The sequence below is a fragment of the Nomascus leucogenys genome, chromosome 20 (assembly GCF_006542625.1).
Source record: "Nomascus leucogenys isolate Asia chromosome 20, Asia_NLE_v1, whole genome shotgun sequence".
Classification (NCBI taxonomy): domain Eukaryota; kingdom Metazoa; phylum Chordata; class Mammalia; order Primates; family Hylobatidae; genus Nomascus; species Nomascus leucogenys.
In genome coordinates this window covers 26,452,766-26,467,125 of record NC_044400.1, presented here as the reverse complement: position 1 = coordinate 26,467,125, position 14,360 = coordinate 26,452,766, and positions in this window count along the sequence as shown.

The window sequence follows — 14,360 nt, the reverse complement described above, 5'->3', positions numbered from 1 at the left end:
GTAAATTTCTGTTGGTCGGGCCACCCAGTTTAGGGTACGCTGTTATGGCAGCCCCAGCCTACTAATTTGAACACCACACTGGTGTTTTCCAGCTTGCCAAGTAAAGAATTTGCACTCAGTTTTTGTCTCAGTGTCGGGAACTAAGGGACAGGGGAGAGGAAAAAGAGGCTCATCCAGCAGAGCAGGAAGATACCAAGAGGGAGTATAACTAAAACAACTCAGGGAACTGGGGGTGGGGCAGATCAAAGGCCACACCCTCACCCTCTGAATCAGAACCTGGGGATGTTCCCTGAATTCTGTGTGTTCAGGTAGAGGACATCAGGGTGGGGAACTGGCTCAAGTTGGCAAGGCAATTGCCCATTTAATATCCCCCGACCAACCGCCTGCCCATGACTGAGGGAGGCAGGACTGGGTGGCCCACTGAGGCAGGGTGAAGGCTTGGTGGTTCACATGAGTGCATAGCAGGAGCCTCCTGCAGAGACGCCAGCCTCCTGCTGCTGAAGACAGGTGTGCAGCCAACACGCCAGCTCCAAATGGGGTCCCCTGAGGGTATTCCTGTTTAATAAGGCAGAAATCACTGGCAAAAATGGAGACAAAAACATCTTATAGTACAGTCGTGGGAAAATTAAAAATTTGATTTTTGTTAAAAAATCGAAAGCTACTTTTTGGGAGCCAAATGTTCATCGTGAGAGGAATAATTAAGTAGACAATAGTTCCTATTTCTGACTTGGCCAAGGGCTTAGCTTGTATGCTGCCACCTCCCGAACCCTGGTCCCTTCTTGATGGATGACCTGGCTCCAGGTGTTGGCACAGGTGGTGGCTCTGTCCTGGCTGGATATCCAGGGCTGATGACCGGAGAAAGAGAAGGGTTGGAGGCTTGGCTGTGCCAAACCTAAGTCCCTGCAACTTGGGCCTCAGGTTCCCTCTCCTCAAAGCAGACACAACACTGAAGGGGTGCAGCTGGTTGGGTGGAGCCTCCTGGCCCTTCTCAGAGATCTTGCCCACCCCAGTCATGGGGAGCAGGCTACGGAGGCCCCTGAGGGTGGAGTGATGGTGGGAGGGTAGCAGGGAGGGCTGATGTGGGGGGCGAAGGCAGGCTTGGGGCTGAATGGCAGGAGCTGATCTGAAACAGCCTGTGGGTGCTGGAGACAGAAAGATTCTTGGTGGTTTGGGTGTAACTTGAAATTCTGCCATCTTCCCTTCTTATCTCATCATCGGAAGGAAATCAGACAAAAGAGCATGAGCTCATGCTAATAGAAGCCATTTTTTGCCCTTCTGGTTCCTATCAATTAAATTCTCTCCCTTCTGTGGATCACCTTCAGAGGCGCTCTGGAAAGCTTTTCAGGACGAGACAGTGCAAAGCTAGTTAGGCTGGCAAGCACATGTTAAGGGCTGTCTCTGCAAGGGCCCAGAACAGCTTCATGGCCTTTGACACCACTGAACTTGGATTTGAAGCTCAATTCTGCCATCAGCCATCCGTGTCACTGTCAGTGGGGTACTTAGTTGAGACCCTTCTATGCAATACCTTCTGGACATCACTACTTTGGGTTGTACAGAAACCTCAGACTCAACTTGTACAAAACTGACTTGACATCTTCCTCCCCAAGTGTGCTCTTCCGATTCAGTAAACAGCCCTATCACCAGCCACGTTCCACACCCGACGCCTTGGGCAGAAAGCTGTAAAACTAACTGATTATCACTTCCTCCAGGAAGCCTTCCTGGACCACAACCGATCTCCTGGATCACAGCCCATCTCCAACAACTTCCACACCATCGTGTGTGTCTGTCTGACGCACTCAACACTTTACATTTTGATGATCTGTTGGTGTGTCTCTCTTACTAAATTGTGAGGCCCTGGAGGGCAGGAGCAATGTCTTAAGTTTTGGGAATCCCACGACCTAGCAGAGGGCTTACTTTAGACAGTCTGGGGGAGTCTAGACTCCCATTTTCTCCATCACTCCCTGCTCTTTCCTACCTTCAAATAAACAGTCAAGTCACATCATAAAACAGTGGATCTGCTTCAAACAAGTCCCTTAACCATAACCCTGGACCAGACTGCAGCCCCAGAACCTTCCAACCTAGAAATCCCATGCTGCCACTGAGGAGCTCAGGAAGACACAGGGCATGACTGGTGAATCCAGGAGTTCCCTTAGTGCCCTTCCTTTCCCTCATGCAGCACATCCAACTAACTCAGAGTCCTTGCCCCCTTCCTCCTAAGCCCGGCTGCTGGGTCGCTCTCTTCGTCTGTCCTGCCCCATGCTGGCCTAGGCCTCCAGCTGCACAATCCCCCCAGTCTCCTCCAGAGTGGGAAATGCTTATGACCCTCTCCAAGGACCACAGTTCTGATCAGGGCACCTGTTTGTTTGTAATCCCCTTCCCTGTCTTCTTCTAAGGAAGTTTAGCTCAAAAATTCACTGTTCCCAAGGGCCCTGCCAGCCCTGTCCTCTCTGCCTTCAACTGCCTCTTCTGTACTGACCTCTAGCACATCCCCTGGGACACATAGCTGTGTGGTAATGGCAGCTCTGCCTCCCTCAACCATAGGACCAAGGTCCCAGCATCTGATGCTTAGTAGGCCTTCAGCTCTTGTCTGTTCCCTTTATCATCTCTTCTCTTTCCCAGGACACTTGGCTCCTAGGCCTCCTCAGCAGTGACCTGCTGTGTGATTTTTTTTTTTTTTTTTTTTGAGATGGAGTCTCACTCTGTCACCCAAGCTGGCATGCAGTGATGTGATCTTGGCTCACTGCAACCTCCACCTCCCGATTTCAAGCAATTCTCCTGCCTCAGCCTCCACAGTAGCTGGGACTACAGATATGTGCCACCACACCCAGCTAATTTTTTTTGTATTTTTAGTAGAGACAGGGTTTCACCATGTTGACCAGGCTGATCTCGATCTCCTGACCTCAGGTGATCCGCCCACCTTGGCCTCCCAAAGTGCTGGGATTACAGGGGTGAGCCACCACGCCTGACCCTGCTGTGTGATTTTAGCTCTGCCCTCGGCGTGCTCATGAATCACGCTGGAGGGCCCTGTGTGGTCCTTCCACGGCTAATGCATCATGGGCCTGTTCAGGCATTTTTCTCCGCTTCACTCTGCCATCTGTGTGTGGGATGACAAGGAAAGCCCACATGAAGCCATTGTTTCCTGCCTGTTTATTGAGGGCTCCAGAGTGCTCTTCAAAACCATCGTCTTCCTGCCCTTTTCAGCAGACAGCAGCATCTCAGGGATGCCTTCTCCTCCCAGAGGGGCCGGAGGTGGGCAGGGAACAGAAACCTCAAAGAGTCCTGCAGCTCTGTCAGCAGGAAGCAGCCCCAGCCCTTCTCGAGGCGTGCGCCCGAAACGCACTTCTTCTAGCTGGAGCTGGATATCAAATCCTATTGTACATTCACCTCAGAGTTTCAGTTCAAAGATGGCACTCCCACAGATAGAAATTTCAAATTCTTAACAAAAAATAAAGAAGGGCTCATGTGAAGGAGGCATTCTGAATTTGACAAGGTGTTATCTGGCCATTTACCACCTCCGTCCTCCTCCAAGCATGGTCTCGGGGCCCACGGTAGCGTTGGCATCACCTGGAATACGCACTGGAAATGCAGACTCCCAGGCTGCACCCCAGATCTGCTGAATGGGCGTCTCTGGGGTGGGGCCCAGCAGTCTTTGTTTCAGCAGCCCTCCAGAGGCTTCTTCCAGCTTGAGAAGCACTATCCTAACCTACAGCTTTGAGTATTTGGAGGAATTACCTAGTTCTGAAATATCCTGGGAGAATCAGGACAAGGGCAATGAATGGCTTGCTTTCTTCTTAATTCAAGCCTAAACCAGATGTCCTGAAATTAACATTAGCTACATCAGAATCCCTGCAGGGCTTGTGAAAGCACAGCTTGCTGGGCCCCACTCTCAGAGCCTCTAATTCAGTAGGTCTGAGGGCTGGAGGGACCTGGGAATTTGCATTTCCAAGTTCACAAGGGATGAGGATGATGTGTTGCTTGTCCACATTTTGAAAACCATTGTCCTAAGCAATTTCCGAAATAAATCGACTGTCGGATGGACACCAGCATGGACACTTTGTACTGAGCATCAGATTAGTACCGTGTTGGTTGATACCCTATTCTTTCAGGGGTTTGAAAATTTTTGTTTGTTTTAAAAATAAGGCCAAAGAGGCCAGGCACCGCGACTCACGCCTGTAATCCTAGCACTTTGGGAGGCCAAGGTGGGCGGATCACTTGAGATCAGGAGTTCAAAACCAGCCCGGCCAACATAGTGAAACCCCATCTCTACTAACAATAAAAAAATTAGCCAGAAATCGCTTGAATCCAGAAAGCAGACGTTGCAGTAAGTCGAGATTGTGCCACTGCACTCCAGCCTGGGCAACAGAGCAAGACTTTGTCTCAAAAAAATAAATAAATAGGCTGGGCACGGTGGCTCATGCCTATAATCCCAGTACTTTGGGAGGCCGAGGCGGGTGGATCACCTGAGGTCAGGAGTTCAAGACCAGCCTGACCAACATGGTGAAACCCTGTCTCTACTAAAAATACAAAACTTAGCTGGGCGTGGTGGCACACCCCTTTAATCCCAGCTACCCGGTACGCCGAGGCAGAATTGCTTGAGCCCGGGAGGCAGAGGTTGCAGTGAGTCGAGATTGTGCCGCTGCACTCCAGCCTGGCTGACAGAGCGAGACTCTGTCTCAAAAAAATTAATAAAATAAAAATAAATAAATAAATAAAAGTAAGGTCAAAGGCTTTTAGTGGTAATATCTCATTGTGCCTCAGCTTACTCACCTGTATAATGGGCAGATCATAGTACCTACCCCAAAGGATGGTTATGAGGCTTAAACACACAAATCCACCAAAAAGCACCTAGCTGTGTGTCTGGCACACAGGCATATCCCCTCTAAATATTAGCTATACTGTTATAATCTCACATTTGTATTGGACTAGCAAATGAGTGCCATGATTCCTTGTGCAAATCCCAAATCATACGGAACACATATGCAAAGTGAGAGTGAATTGCATTTCTGTTCAAAAGAGTGAGTGGGAAGAAAGTTTTTCTCAGCTCTTGTGGGCATGTCCCTGGAGGCAAGTGTTTACACATGCTCGGCCATACTGGGCTGAGCCAGGGCTTAGGGCCCCAGAGATGAGCTTCAGACAGAACAGCATGGATGGGCTAAGAGTTAGAAAAGGTGGTGTTAAAACAGAAAGTTTCCCAGGCCCAATTTTTATTTAGTTGTTTTTTTTTTTTTTTTTTTTTTTTTTTTTTGAGGCAGAGTCCTATTCTGTTGACCAGGTTAGAGTGCAGTGATGTGACCACAGGTCATTGCAGCCTCAACCTCCCAGGCTCAAACAACCCTTCCACCTCAGCCTCTCGACTAGCTGAGACTACAGGTGCGCATCAACATGTCTGGCTAATTTTTTATTTTTTGTGGAGATGGGGTCTCACTATGTTGTCCAGGCTGGTCTCAAACTCCTGGACTCAAGCAATCCTTCCACCTTGGCCTCTCAAAGTGCTAGGATTACAGGTGTGAGCCACAATGCCTGGCCATATTTTTTTGTTATTATAAAAGCAATATACACACTCATTGCAAAAAGTGACCAGGTTACAGGCCTCTGTCTCCTTCAGGGTCCTGGGTGGTGGCCACTCGTGATGTGGTGGGTGTTCTCCATTTTCTTCTAATGCAGAAGTGTACAAGAGTAATATCCTTGTTTTTCCTCCTTTGGGGCAAGTTGAATATCCACAATACTGATCACAGATGATCTGCGTTGGTCTTCAGAAAAGTGCTCTAACAGATATGAGTTGGTGGTTTCGGTGATGTTTAAGGCCTAAAAAGTGTCTGCTCCCACTCTCCCTGAAAATCAAGACATCCTAATAACGAGTCAGGATAGGGAAGTCTTTCCTCTTCCCTGAGAGGCCGAAATGTGCTCCAGCCCCAGGCGACTGAGCTGATCAACAGAGCTCAGTTGAGTCATGGAGAAAGGGTCAAGCGATCCCCTGAGGGGAGAGCCTCACTTGAACAATGCCTCACTGGGGAAAAGAACCACCAGCTTCATGTGAGTGGAGAAGCTTCTCTGCTCCCTGCTTTCTCAATTCTGGCACGTCCTGTCTGCAAAGTCCTGCAAAGTCTGCCCCCAAGATGTCCCTGCATTACAGGCCTGACCGCAGGCCAGGGGTCACGGGCATTGTACCAGCAGCAAAAGCAAGTACCCCTGGCAGGTTGGAGGCTCTCTGGACCTACTTCAGAGCAGCCTGTCCTCTTGACAGCTCCTGCTTGCCTTCCCAGCCTGCCCAGGCTGCAGAACACTTCTGTTTCTCATTTCCTTTTTAAGAGAGAGAGATTATCATTATCTTTTCCAGCTACCCACCAGCAATTCTACATTTTACCCTGTCATCCCTTCATTTACAATCTCTATAAGGCCCCATCATGGTCTTAGCACACCAGGTCCCATAGGATCCTAGCCCTTCCTCCCCCTCACCTCTCCTGCCTCTGCCCTCCCACTTCAAGCTCCAGACCCATTATTTGGGTCATTTGTGCTCCCACCTCAGAGGCTTCACACCACCGTTCTCCCTGCCAGGATCCTCTGGTCTGCCCTCCACTTTTCCCCCTTCCAGCATCAGCTGAGATGTCTGCCACTCACCCCTGGAAGCCTCACCTTTTAAGTGCTCCCATCGTCTTCCCCTCCACTTTCCAGAATTACCCATCCTTTCAAAAAATATATAAACTGGATTGTATTATCCATATTGTTCTGAAAGTTGCTTTTCCTTTGGACATTTTTCTTGATCACTCAGACCTGCCTGGTATCCCACAGAAAGGAAGTACCATGATGTAGTGGCTGATTCCCCTGCTGATAGACACTTAGGGTTGTTTCTGTGTCCATCAATACAGAGAATGTTGCGAAGACCATTGGTGTGCACACACCTCTGCACAGATTTGGGAGAATTGTTTAGGAGAGAGACCTGAGAGTCGAATTGCTGGGTCAGGTGGTCTGTGCACACTTCGCATTTTTTTCAAAATGCAATTTCCAAGTGCTCTCCAAAATGTTAAGTACCTGTTTTTACTTCCACCAATTGCAAAATGGCCTTCACTTCTTCACTACTTCAAGGCTGAGTAGTAAAGCCTCTTGGAATTGAAAACTGGAACCCTGCTTTGATAGGGATAGTTGGCAGTGTCTCTCAGCGGTTGAGTTCCCGTGACTTTTCCTCTCCTTCCCACTAGTAGGGATGCTCTGGGCTTCAGGATCAAGACCGTCTTTAGGGGGCTGGGGCACAACTGAGATGGGGATTAGAAGAGGAACCCAAGACTTTTAGTACTTTATGGAAAAACCATTTTGTTTTGCTGATTGACTTGCAGGAGTTCTGCCAATGCCTTTTGGTTTTGTTTTGTCATTTCTGTGGCCTTGGAAGTGGCAGGTGCCCAGATAATGTGCATGTGAATCTGCCAGTGGGTCAAAGGAGGTGGCAGGTAGGGAACCTGGTGGTGGCAGCCACAAAGGCTTCAGCCTGGAATAGCTGTGTCGGGGTCTCATTTTCCTGCATTCACGCATTCGTTCGTTAAACAGTCCATTCACCCCTAAAATAATTACTGAGTGCTTTCCTGTGCCAGACACTGTGCTTGACTTTGGGAGGCAGAGTCATTAAAGAAAAAGGCGGGCAGCTGGCAGCAAGGAGAGGGTGTTCCTAGCCCCAAAGTAGGAAGGTGCAGAGTGTGGGGATTGAGAGGAGGGTAGGCAAAGCCAGGGCCCACAGCTTTTGAAAAGTGTCACAAGAACAGTGAGAAGCCACTGAAGTATGTAAGCAAGGGTCAAGGAACAGGATTTGATTTGTGATATTAAAAGACACCTACATTTACTCAGGGACGTGAGGGCCCAGGACTGCAGGCTTGGAGGAAGGAGCCCGGGGTCAACACTGGCTCAAGCCAGGAAACCCCGGGCAGTAGACTCGCTGGGTTCCATCTCCTCTGGATAATCTGAATTCCTCCTGTGTTCCTGGCGTCGGGCTAGAGTTAAATGACCGTGGCCTTGGAAATGGGTAAGTGCTGGGAAAAGGGCTCCTGGCAGCCAGCCACTGCACTGCCAGGCCCACGAATGTGTGCTCCATTTGTCCTTGGAGAAGGGCAGGGAAAGGACACTGGAGGGACCAGCCAGGCAGGACAGTAGGCCTGGAAGCATCAGGGTTTCCCTTTTACACCCCTACCCTTCCACTCTGCCCACCCAAAGCCCAGGAAATACAGCAGAGGTTTTCCAACTTTACTAGGCAAAAGTGTTGCAAAATGCAGTTGCAGAACCTATCTGACATCACAGATTAAACTAGTCCCTGCGCCCATTACCTCCTGTAATGCTCAAAGCAGCCCTGCAAGAGGTGGCACCTTCCCTACTTTAAGAAAGGAGCAGCCGGGCGCGGTGGCTCACACCTGTAATCCCAGCACTTTGGGACTCCGAAGCGGGTGGATCTTGAAGTCAAGAGATTAAGACCATCCTGGCCAACATGGTGAATCCCCGTCTCTACTAAAAATACAAAAATTAGCCAGGAGTGGTGGCGTGCACCTGTAGTCCCAGCTACTTGGGATGCTGAGGTGGGAGAATGGCTTGAACCTGGGAGGTGGAGGTTGCAGTGAGCAGAGATGGTGCCACTGCACTCCAGCCTGGAGACAGAGCGAGACTCCATCCAAAACAAAAACAGAAACAAAAACAAAAAATCCCGGGTCTAATTGGAGTCTCCTCACCCTTCTCTGGCCTCTCAGAGGCTTGGCCAGAAAGGCCTTTCCAGGTGTCCAATGACAGAAGGGTCATTTAGGCCCCTGACCTCTGTCCTCAGCTGAGCTGCCCATGCTCACTGTCCTGGTGGTCAGCACATGAGGCCCCTCCAAATGCAGCTGAACCTTGGATGCTTGTCACCTGCTAGCTCCCTGGAGTGTGTGCTGCTGGAAGACCAGCCTCTACTGGGACTCACCTGTCCCTTCCCCCACCACACTGGAGCCTGGCCTGGCACAGAGCAGACCTACAAGGGGGCACAGTGAGTCACTGTGGGGTCACTGAGAGACCTTGGCAGAGATCCTGGTGACCTGGTGTCTTTCAGTGTGGCCTAGTGAAAAGTGAAAAGCCCAGGTTCTGAGCCACAGCTGGAACCCCTGGATTCCAGGAGTGCAGAGATAAAGGCTTCTGTGGGGGAGGGGGTGGAGTGCTTCAATGCATGGCCTCTGGGGCCAAACGTGGCCATACACTAATCCTGTGACTTGGACAAGTCACCTGGTTTCTCTGTGCCTCAGTTTCCCCACCAGTAAATGAGGATATATTAGAAGCTACCTCATAAGGTTTCCTTGAAAGGAAATGCGTTAACATGTACACCATGCTTAGACCAGTTAACTTGTATAACGTGCTTAGACTAGAGTCTGGCAAACGCATAGTTTTTAATCCTGTCCTGCCCTCAGGGGCGTAGAGTTTAGCCAAGGGACTGATACACAGCTATGAGAGCGTAGATACACTCCCCAAGAGGGGACTGCGTCCCTGGCATAAGCTTGGACCTTGCGTTTTTGAAGCCATGGAGGCCCATTTTCAGACCCCGATAGCTTCTGATTCTAATTGGGGAAAGATTGCTCTTTGCTTTGGGAATGTTTAAAAGTCAAAGTCAGAAATCCTATTTCCGAGCTGAAAGTTTTCACCCTGAGCTCAGTTGTCCTGTTTGTAACTGTAGATGGTCATTCTCACTGGGAGCACTGTTGGGTCCAAGAACGTGAACTTGATGACAAGGGAGGAGAGCCCGTCACTGGGAATGAGGTAGGCACTGTGTATGGCCATTGACGGGCAGAGAGAGGGCTGGGGGCGGGGCAGGGCAGGATCCTGGTCCCAGGGATTTGGGCCAGGTAGTTGGCTGCCCGGGTGCAGGGCAGCAGACCAGCCTGGGGAGCACCCCGTGGACTTATTGGGTGGGCCTGACCAGCAGGCCACAGAGCAGGGGCCCTGTCCAATTTGAAGACTTTTCTCTTCTGCACCGTAATTCCCTCCTGCCATTCTCAAACCTCTGGAAAAGTTTGTATCTGGTGCTCGCCATGTTTGAGGAATCATGGAGCCACCTGTGGCAGTGGGACAAGGAGGCGAGGAGCAGTGAGGAGTGAGAGATGGCAGGACAGAAAAGGTGGCTCCAGCAATGTGTGATGTAGCCAGCAGCAATGACAGTGTCAGCAGCTGGGCCTGAAGCTGTCCTCAGAAATACTCGGGGGCAGGAAACCAGGCAATGGCTGGCCTTCCTGGGGTCTCAGCCCATTACTCCTTGAGCATTAAAGGGAAGAATGGCCTTGAAGGCTAGAGAACTGATGAGGTAAAGGGTGAATTCAGAATTGACTCAGCTGCAGAGTGAGGAAGGCCAGGGCTCAGAGGGCTTCCCAGAGGTGGTGACTCATGCGCAGAGTTTTGAAGGATGAATGGGAGTTTGGCAGTAAACCAGATGAGGGATGTTATTCCTACTGCTCTCTTCAGTTGTCCCCCATTACGCCTCAGCTGGAAAATTTGTGCAGGCCTTTAAGAGACCGCCAAATCCCAGATGAAGGCCCCCACCCACTTGGAGCAGAAGAATGTGCCTTTTTGAGTTGTCTGTAGGGAGGGACGGATTTCCGGCTCCCCTGGGCTCTGTTGGGCTTTATAAGTCTGGCAATGAATACCATTCTCATTCCCATCTCAGGCATTTCGGATTCAGTAGAGTGCTTATAGATTGCTTTTGTCAAAATGTGTGAATTCTCCTGGGGGCGGGGAGATTTATTCAGTCTTCCTCTTTGCCGAGTTGGCTCTTATTTGCCGTTACCTGCAAAAATATATTTCTTGGGCCCAGTTCCCAGAGGAGCGATGTTAGGTCATTACTCCGTGAATTGTTAGGCTGTAAAGGAGCCATTCCTCACTCACCCTCGACTCCACAGTGGTGGCTCGGCCCCCAGGTCACTTCAGGCCCTCCTGTTATGACCGTCCATTGTGGTGTCACGCAGGTGATGGCTCTGCATGCGCAGAAAGTGGACACTTGGGAATTATTTGTGGGTGCACATTAACCACTTCACCCCGCCTCTGCTTTAATATGTGATGCAACTGAACCAGCCAGGGCAGAGGAAGGAGCAGAATGATGTCGGCATTCCGAGTTGGTCAGAAACTTTGAGTGTTTCTGCCCACGATCCCTCGAGGGGGAAGTCACTGGGTACGCTGGCGCCCATCTGCATTCTTTCCTCTTCCGAAATGTGTCAGGGTCTGCAGGCCACCAGGGCCTGGGGGTGCCACTCACACCCCTACCAACATCACCCCATTACTGGTGAGCTGTGAGCGAGCAGTCCATATGGAAGTTGTCAAGGCTGGACACAGCAGGTCAGGAATGTGGGTGGCTTCCATTGTCACATCCCTTCCCCCTACACAGCAGCCCCTCCCCAGTGATAAGCCCTTTGCATCCACCCCTCCTCCATCAAAGCTGGCCTGAGCAAGGACCCCTGGCCTCAAGGCCTGACTGGGGTCCATGGAGAGACCCACTGAGCAATTAATTCTCCTCAAATGTTAATGGCACCCTGTCCCCTCCAGGGATGTTCCGTCCTCAGTATTAGCACAGGCCTGTAGTTAAACCAGTGGTTCTCACACAAGGCATTTTGCTCCTCCTACCCTCACTCCCATCTCAGAGCAATTTGGCAAATGTCTGGAACATTTTTGGTTGTCACAACTCAGGAGAGGGAGGTTATTGGCATCAGTGAGCAGAGGATGGAGATGCAGAAAAACATCCTACGGTGCACAGGACGGTCCTCGCCGCAAATAATTATCTGGGCCCAATGCCAATAGTGCCAAGGTTGGGAAACCCTGAGTTAGAAAGAGCTGATTCCAATCTGGCAAAAAAAGCCACCTTCTGTCCCTTCAGGGAGGGTGAGCCTAGGAGGAGAAGCAGCTGGAAGGCAGGGTAGGGAAGGGACTTTTGCAGCCCTCTATCCCATCCTCAGGTTGCAGGATGGTCAGGGGCTCCTCTGGGTGCAGTGCTGGCCAGTAGAAGTTTCTGTGATGGTAGGAATGTCTCATACTTGGGCTGTCCAGCTTGTGAGCCACTTGCCACCTGTGGCTATTGAGTAGGGCTGCGAGTAGAATTTTTACACTCATTTAATTTTGATTAGTTTACAAGTAAGCATAAATAGCTGCAGGTGGCTAGTGGCCGCCCTATTGGACAGTGCAGGTCTAGAGCCCTCAAATAGTCCCTGCCCCAGTGTGTCATACCCGCTGGGAGATGCTGCATTCACATGAGGTGCTAATGGCTGCTAGGGAAAAGTCCAGTCCTCCTTCCCACAAGATTTCCATCTGAATGAGGGGGCTAAAATCAAAAGTCCCCGAGCAGGGACACCTGGGCGCTGCCCGTGCAGTGTGGTGTGGCCAGCTTACCTGTTGCAGCCTGTATGGAGGTGCCACACAGCCCCAGACCTCAGCAGCTCTGTCTGCAGAGCTTGGACCCAATTCTGTCCCCAGGAGGCCTAAGGAGCTTTCACAGCTTTTTGGAGCTTTCACTCCCAGCCAGTCACAGAAGAAGGTTAACCAATGGAGCTGGGAAGATAGTCTCTGGCCAGACGCAGGACTTCAGGGAGGGTTGAAACCTACGGGGTCCCAATGTTGACCTGTTAGACGCTGGCTCCAGCTCCCCCGCCACTGTCACCCCAGGGTGAGGACACCAGAATTCCCTTAGAAGTGTAAGGCGGCTGAGAGGTGACCCCCTGCTCTCCCCACCAGGCTCGGAGTCCAGACGTTCAGGTGACAGCGAGACCCTCTCAGGCTCCACGTAAAACTTAGATTTTTTTAGGAGACTTCAATAGTTTATAAAAGACTTTATTCTACCTTTGTAATAAAATACTAATACTGACAAGGCAAGGGTTAAATCCCCAAGGGAGACTTGATTCTGGCAGAGGAGTTGGGGGATTAGTTCAGGCTCTTCCTAAGGCATCTGGTACTACTCTTCATAATAATAATTTTTAAATAACAGAGAGCATGGTGGCTGGAGTCCCAGCTACTCAGGAGGATGAGGTAGGAGGATCGCTTGTGCCCAGGAGTTTGACATCAGCCTGGGTAACATAGCAAGACCCTGTTTCTAAAAGTAAGTTTTTTTGTTTGTTTGTTTTGTTGAGAAACAATCTGGTTCTACTGGAGTGCAGTGGTGTTATCTCTGCTCACTGCAGCCTCGACCTCCTGGGCTCAAGCAATCCTCCTGTCTCAGTCCCCCAAGTAGCTAGGACTACAGGTGTGTGCCACCACGCCCGGCTAAGTTTTGCATTTTTTGTAGAGATGAGGTTTTGCCATGTTGCTCTGGCTGGTTTCCAACTCCTGAGCTCAAGCGATCCATCTATCTTGGCCTTCCAAAGTGCTGGGATTATAGGCATGAGCCACTGCGCCCTTCCTAAAAAATGTTTTTTAATTGGCCAGGTGTCATGGTGTGTGCCTCTAGTCCCAGCTCTCAGCTACTTGGGAGGCTGAGGCAGGAGGATGGCTTGAGCCCAGGAGTTTGAGCCTGCAGTCAGCTATAATTGCACCATTGCACTCCAGTCTGGGCAACAGAGCAAGCCCCTGTCTCAAAACAAACAAACAAACAAATAAAATTTAAGTGGAAATATACAGATTTCTGCATGGTGTTAAGGAAAAAATTTATTCAACAACCCTTCTTCAAGCTCGGTAAGGAAGACTTTACTCAGGACCATTGAGAGAGGTAGAGGGGCCACTGCAACCGGACCCCGCAGTGGGGGAGGGGTTGGGTTCAACTCCAAAAGCAGCACAGGCAAGTGGGGCTGTATAGCCGAGAGGCCGCGTGGGGTCAGCAGATGGAAAATTACTAAGAGGCAAGTTCAAGGGTAAGGGGAATCCTGGCTAAACCCAGCCAATAGGATTCTTGATGAAGGCAGGCCAAGGTGATCAGACATCACCTGGGGGAGGAGGAACCCTATTGAATATTAAGGGGAGCATATGTTGAAAGTGAGGGTTCTTGCTAAACTGGGTTAGCGGGGTTCTTCCTAAAACTGGATTTTACAAAGAAGTACACTAATGGGCCTAGAGAAGGTTCAGGAGCTGGACTGAAGTTTGGTTAAGCAAAGACTCTTTGTCAGTCGCTAATTTCCCAACTGCCTTTATGTCTTTGCTCAAATATCACCTTCTGTAAGCGGTCAGCCGTGACCACACCCCCAGGATGCCTGGGCCCCTGCCTCGCTCCCGTTTGTTTTTCCCATAGCACGTCTCATGCCACAAATCCCTCTAGAATGTACTTATTTACTCAATGGATTTCTGTTGTCTGCCTTGCCCCACCAGCACCCAAGCTTGACGAGGGTGTTCTGTCCCCTTCAGGAGCCTAAGTGTTAACAGTCACATCTGCCAAGTGAATGACCAGATGTCAAGTGCTGTGA